Here is a 7,451-nt window from a genome sequence, read left to right on the forward strand (position 1 = left end):
AAGCAAAGTATAATTAAAGTAAAAGGTCAATCTTTAATTTGATTAATAAATTTAAAAAACAGTCTGCACGTTGGATTTTTCTAAAACCTACATGGAAGCCCATTTTCTATCTAAGGGGATCATTTTGTCCCAGCGGGACAAAAACAACATTTATTAAAGGGTAGGTTTTAAAGCAATTACAAATCAAAACTGGCAATTCATTCTCATGGATTGCATGAATGGTATGCCATATTCCAAAACTGAGTTCTTGGACTAATGGAGTTGAAATATTTAAATTTTGCTTGCCATCAAATGGACAAACCATGTCCAGATACCTGCTGTAATCTCACCAGCATGACTGGGGAGGGTGATGATCAAGAAACACGCTTCAAAATGCTATGAGCAGCCTAAAAAGATGGGTGTGGACAGATGGCGAATAGTTTAACTGGCAGATTCCTGGTATTCTTCAGTGTGGAAAGAGGGAATATATATGAGTCTAGGAAGATGGGTGGTAGGTTCCTCTGCATAGGAAAAAGTTAATTTAATTCTGTGTTACATCAGTAAAAGACTACTGATAGAATGTCATGTCTTTTAGTTCTGTCTGGAAGAGCATGAGGGAGGTATGATCATAGAATCATAGAAAGGCTTGGGTTGGGAGAGACTGTAAAGATGACTTTAAAGATCATCTAGTTCTGACCCCCCTGCTATGGACAGGGATGTTGTCTGCTAGATCAGGTTGCTCAGGGCCTAATCCAAGCTGGCCTTGAAGGAATGGGCCATCCACAGCTTCTCCAGACAACCTGCTCCAGTGCCTTACCACCACCTTCACATTCAAGAATTTCTTCCTAGCATTTAATGTTAAGGAAACATCTCTGTCTGACCATCCATGAGTCACTCTTGCAGTCACACCTGCACTACCTGCACTAGGACTGAGGCCCCTTCACAGTCAGCAGGTCCAGTGAGTTGACAATTGCCCTGTTTGACTCACTGCACTCCTCACATTCACACAGTCAGACCAAGTTTCCTTACCAGCTCCTCCCCCAGTTTCCCAGAGCAGAGTCTCAGACGTCTCAGTCTCAGATCCTTCAAACAGGTTAATCCCTTCTAGAGGGAGGACCTGCAAACTGCTCTGACCAGGGAAAGCTGCAGATAGTCTGACAAGAAGAGGAAAGGATAGGTAAAACAGCTGTCATTGAGGTGTTGATGGCTGGACTGGTAAATTCAGGGCAAAAGGGAACTGCCTCCTGACTTGTCACATTACCAAGCTCACCAGCACATCTTTTGTGTCTTTACAATCTCCTTCCCCAGGCTGTGTGGAAGGTAGAGAGTCTATATTTTCACCTGGTTCGTTTAAGGTTTTTTCAAGGAAGAATAAGAGAAATTAGGAAGAAACCTAAAAAGATTCTGTGAGCTGAGGAGTGAGGATGACTGAAAGACTGGACTGGGGGACGATAATTAAGCACTAATCTGACTTGTCTGTACAGATGGATTTCCAGCATAATGGAGCAGTGAAACAGCAAATTCCCCCAAGGGAAGCTCCCAAGCAGTGAAGCATAATTCATGCCTGAGAGTTAAATCTCAATATGGCTCTTTGCTGTGAAGTTACTGCACTGCTGAAAATACACACACAGACATGCTTGCATACTGACACTGGAAGAAAAGCTGTGATGGCATTTATAAGATTGTAAGGTCAAAGTTAATTTTGTCAGATGTACTAATTGTTTTCAAACTGTGTCTTTTGTTTAAGCTTATTTAAAAGTAAACTCTGACATACTGTGATTTGGTTTTAAATACCTCTTGGGATCAGTCATTCTGAATTATAAATAGCTTCATCCTTCTTCCTTCTTATCAAACTTTGACATATGCAAGATAATAAGGGGGATTTTAGAAATATTGATGCAAACCAGCCACCTCTGAATCATGTCAAGTCAATAGTCCCGAAGAGTTAATGTTCGGATCATAGAGGAAATGTGTAGTAAGGAGTTGGGGAAGGGAGAGAAACTTCTATGGATTTTGAGCCCGAACTGATTCATTATTCACTTCATTTAAAATTGTTAAAGACAATTTTGTAAGTATGCATCCGTTTCCCATCTGTTTGGAGAGTTATATGGCAGTATGACTACAAGTGAGCACAGTTAAACAAAGACAGACATGTCTTAGTGCACGCTGTAAGTGGATTGCTGTCAACACTAAGGCTAAACTAGGGGGACTAGGGGAAAGATGAGATTTCATACTGGCATTTGTCTACACTTGTAGTCCTGTGGGTAGTTCTGTGTTCTGGTTTGTTCCTTGAGATAATAATGTTTTCATTCTCTAAATAAAGATTTGCTAGATTTGCTTTCCTGCAAGAAATCTTCCACGGATTGGATGAGGGCCACCATGTCCACTTACGTTCTTGTCCTTAGAAATATTACACCAGATTAACAGAAAAGAGGTGGCACAAGAGACAAGAGAAATCCAGACTTCCTCTTGGGGTTTTCCATTGTGTTTTCTCTGAAATAGCTTGGTTCCAAGCCTTCAATCATTAGTATGCATCCAAATTTTGTACACGTGAGTATGATCATTCACTTCAGTGGGAATGCTCCCACTGGTAAAATAGTTCATATTAAGTATTGGAAGGACTGAACCCCGCGTGAAATGGTGGTGTTTCCCACAACTTCTCTGTCCTCTGCATGTTTTCAGGTCATGTCTATCATTTTATTGCCACATCAAGCTTTTCCTTGGAGAACCAGTGGTGCTAGGAGGCAGCAAGTTTAATTTTGTCTATTGAAAAAAGAGACGATATACCTGCAGAAATGTAGTCTGCAAGACATGTAAAATAATCCTCCTATCCTACCCTCAGCCTGATACAGTTTCACCTGGAGTCCACAATTTTGGGCATCATACTACAAACGAAATAAAGAGAGAGTCTGGTGGTGAGAATATCAAATAATCAGAAGCTTAGAAGACATCACTATGGATGCAGAGGATGTGGCATGAAAGAAATTTGCTTAATCTGGAAGAAGACAGAGGGAGACATGACAACGAACTGCAAGTATGCAAAGGGATATCACAAAGATGAAAGACTTTACCTGATTTCCATGTAGACATGACAAAAAGAGACGAAACTCACTTTCAAAATGGGAGCCTGATAACTCAATATTTTAATAATTTTCTGGTTTCAGAAATAGGACAGCAGTGAGCTATTTTTGCATGGAGAGGAAGTATGGAGATGGCGGAATCTTCTTCATGGAAGGCCTTCAGGTAAAACATCTCCAGCTATGAATAGTCAATCCTGTGTACTGGTAAGGGGATGGTTAGAAGACCTCAGGAGGTCCCATCCAGCCCTATCTTCTGTTAATGTAATCAATAAAATCCACATCAACATTCTAAGGGCAGGAGTCTTATTACTGGCAGTAGAGAAAATGCAGAAAGGACAAAAACATTGTTTTCAGATCTCAAATGGAGCTTGTAAAGCATCATTAATGTTCTCTTTTGACCAGTGAAAGATAAAGAAACAACGTGAAAAGAATAAGCACAAAACTGTAATATGACCTCTCAGGAAAAGATTTTCTTCCTACTCCAGCATCCCTTGATCATTTTTCCTGCTGGTCCTTGGATTTTATTTTAAGGTGGTAAAAATGGAAATGACACCCCTATAATGATATTAAGGTAACATATTTCAAATGCTTTTTTGCCAAAATTATTTTAAAACCATTATATGTTTATTATTATTTAATTTATAGCCTTTGCTATGTCCAAAAGGCAGGTAGCAGATCTGGGAACAAGCAATACCCACTGTCAAGCTACACTGATTTGACAGGAACAAAACCTTGCAATTTATAGTGGAACTCTTTTCAAAAGTGAGTGGAAATGGGATCTAATGATATTCAAGTAATCTACTCAGGTTGCTAAGGCTGAGTGGAAGATACTTCTGATGGAAATCCGAGACTGTGTGTGTAATTAAAAATACAGAAATGAAAATATAATCTTGTTTTGTTATCACATGAATCAGCAGCTGCATGTTGCTTAGGGAGGAAGAAGGCTGCAAAAAATTAGGGAGAGAAACTAATGCAGAAGACCATAAAGAAATGGAGCTGTCTTGCTCCTAAAAAAAAAAAAAAAAAAAAAAAAGGAAAAAAAAGTTCAGCATGGATCCATATGGTGTGAGATTTCTCTTCTGTGACATTTTTATTAAGGTTATGTATATGACCGTTCATCTTCATTCTGCTGGTGCTAATTGCTGTCTATTGGACCCTTCGCTACTGTGTACAGAGAACACATGCTTCCCCTCGACACTGCCATCACTGCGAGTGCACTGGATTGTTCTGCTGTCCTCAGATAGGAACCTGCTGCTGCTGCCTGACCGCAACAGCTGGGAATATTCTGCTTTTAAAAGCTTATCTTGTTGATACTTGAGTTGAGCTATTACACAGTGGAACAAGCAAACAGAATGAATGGACTCTCTGCGGGCAACTTATGGTAACAAAAAAAGTTTACATGTGCTTTTGAATGTATCTCTTGTCTTGGAATTGACAGTGATGTTTAGCATAGATGTTTCCTGCAACAAAATCATGATGGTACAGAGCCAGGAACAGGCTAAAACGAAACATGCTCAGAAGATATGTTCAGCACTTACGCTTCTTTGAAACTGTAAGCAACAATCCTGCAAAGATTTATTCATGTGGATGGTCCCGCCGAAATGCAAGGCGATGCTTTTGTCTCTAGAATGGCTAATTTGATTAAGAATTATTTTTATGCACAAAATTAGTGTGTAAAGCATATTCCCTCCACCTTCTATGGAGCTTTTAAGCAATCAGCCCGAAAATCAGGTTATTTATTTACCAGCATTAGGTCCATGAACACATATATATATTGCATGTACAAGCAGATCAGAGCAGAGAAACACAAATATTCCCATGTTATGTTTGGACCACCCAGGGAAATACAGAAATCTATTAATTTTGCTTATCACTTAGACTCCAATTTAACAAAACATCTAATGGTGTCATGAATTTTTCTGTCATGAAGGAAGTGTTACAATCATCTAATCTGACTTCCTACATAATGTAGACTAATGTATGACTTCCCCAAGCAATTCTGACTTATACATCCATATAGGTTATTTCAAACTGTAAAAGTTAGCAGTGGTAATAAGAATAATTATCAGACTTAGGTTCATGCAATTAGTGATTCTTAAACTGTTACCTTAACACATTGCCTTTTGTGAATGGTGCTGCACTTAGCCATGCCCTGAACTACACACCAGTCTGCCTACAGACTCCACATGACCTCTAGGCAGGAAAATCTCTCTTCTGAAGTCTTAATGGAGGTGTTGTCTGAGCAAGCACAGACCCTGAGTGACATGTGCATTATTCTGTGCATGGACGAACATCTGAAAATTTGGCTTTCAGACCACACTGGGCAATCTGTGAGAGTTGAACTTGACACCTAACAGCCAGATGTACTGGTAACTTTGGTCTCACAGTGGTGGTGATTCGTGCTGTAGGACCACTGTTTTAACCCATTAACATCAGTTAAGTGGCCAGTTGTAACTGACACAGGCAATTGCTGGATACATGGCCTTTCCTCGCTTTCTTGGTGGCAGTTTAGGCTAAAGGAAAAGCTATTCTCTTTCTCTTCCCAACCACTTCTGCCTTGTGCCATTTTCTCATTTGTGCTTATGCAACTATTTATATGAAAAAATGGATTAAACCTAAAAGTAAATCCACGTATTATCCCGTGCTGTTAAAAAGGTGAGAAACTTCCTTCAAGAGATATTGATATATTAAAAGATAATTTGGAGTCAATACAAAATGAATTCCTATTTTCTGCTTTTATCACTGTAATGAAAAATTGAAAATTATTCGCATCTAAAAAAAATAATAATTTGAATACATGTACAGACTACTTTCACTTCCTGGCACTATGTAATGACTTTGTAAGTATTATATTTAGTTCATATTTGAAATGAAACTGTTTCCAAAGGAAGTGATGAGAACACTTGAAATTGAACATCTTAATTATCCTGTTATTTCTTTCCTTAGCAAAAAAAAAAAAAAAATTCTCTAATTCAATGAAAAAATATTAATTTTTTACACGTTTTCTGAAAATAACCCATTTGCATCATTTTTATTATTAATACTACTATTATTTACCCAGACCTCATTAAGAACAAGTAGCACCTATTGTTATTGCTAGACAGCAATAACAAATACACACACGCATATATATATATGTATACATATATGTACATATAAGCATGTATGTATGTATATATATGTATGTATATATATCTATAGTTAAGCTGGAGATGGCATAACAGGTTATTCTGAGGAGTTCTCACTTACTGACCAGAGACAAATTTTTGAAGGATACCAAGGTTACTAACAACTCCAAACACCATTACCAAAACAAAGCCAGAGAGAACCAACAACAACAAAAACAAACAAACAAACCCACCAAAACCCCAGCAACAACAACAACAACAACAAAACCAACTAGAAAAATAACATACATACGTAACATTTTAACTGAGATATAAACCTGCCTCTGGTGAATAGACTACCTTGTGACTTTTTAGCTGTACTCTAGGTCCTGGCCAAATTCTTGTGGCACATTTTGATTTTGGAGGCTGTGATGCTGCCTGGGTAGGTCTAGATGCAGTATCCCAGATTTTTTTTACAAAACCAGTGGTTTTGTGTGCTGTCCATCTTCACATCTGCCCCAGAGTTGGCTACATTTTAGATGATCAGGTTGCGTTCACATTTTTATTTATCTGGACAAAATTGGACATTACTGTTCATAATCTTTAAATTTTTGTGGCTACAAATACACCTAAAAGTTAATCTTGAGTAACATTTTGCTGTTCTTTTCTTCATCTTCTCCTTTTCTTTCTTGTCTCTAGCATAATTGTCTCTTTGCTCTCGTGTGAATACTTCTTGCCCCACAGGCTTCTGGCATGACAAGTCAAATTACTACCTTTCTTTGCTCCCACATGCAAGAAAACAAAGTTGTTGTCCTTACTTGGAGAAGAGAGAAGACCAAACAACACATTTGGATAAGCACCTTGTCAGCTTTGAAATGTCTTACAGAATTCTGTTAATGTTTCTTTGCCATGCATGAGGCTTGCATCAAGTGTCTTTTTCAACAGCATCACTGTAGACAACCATTTATCAGGTGTATATTGTATGGCAATGTGGTGTTTGGAAATTCCATTTGCCATATGTTATTCATGATCCTTGCTCACAGCCTTCATTTGTCAGGGGATTTAGAACTCAGCTGTGTTTAGTTTTTGGGGCTTGAGAACAAGTTGACCCACAGGCAGACACCTAATGATATAATTTGTTCAGTGCAAAAGGTTTGACTGCCCTCTATCAACCTTTATGCAGACAACTCCTTTGAATACAGTAATGGATGACAATATCAAAAGCATAAATCTCGGCAAACTTCAAGGTTTCCTGGAAAACATGACTCTTAAACTTTAGGCACAT

The 7,451-nt window shown here is 38.3% G+C and overlaps 1 long non-coding RNA gene across 1 annotated transcript; it reads right to left on the bottom strand.

Annotated features, from left to right (window-relative positions):
- Positions 1-3,925: 3,925 nt before the first annotated feature.
- LOC113939993 lies at positions 3,926-5,261 on the bottom strand. The gene is made up of 3 exons (XR_003525396.1): positions 5,167-5,261; positions 4,753-4,755; positions 3,926-4,557 (listed from the first exon to the last, which is right to left on the bottom strand). It is a non-coding gene; the product is annotated as an uncharacterized LOC113939993 (long non-coding RNA).
- Between the last annotated feature and the right edge of the window lie 2,190 nt (positions 5,262-7,451).

The sequence above is a fragment of the Corapipo altera genome, unplaced genomic scaffold (genome assembly GCF_003945725.1).
Source record: "Corapipo altera isolate COAL_440 unplaced genomic scaffold, ASM394572v1 2b, whole genome shotgun sequence".
Lineage (NCBI taxonomy): Eukaryota > Metazoa > Chordata > Aves > Passeriformes > Pipridae > Corapipo > Corapipo altera.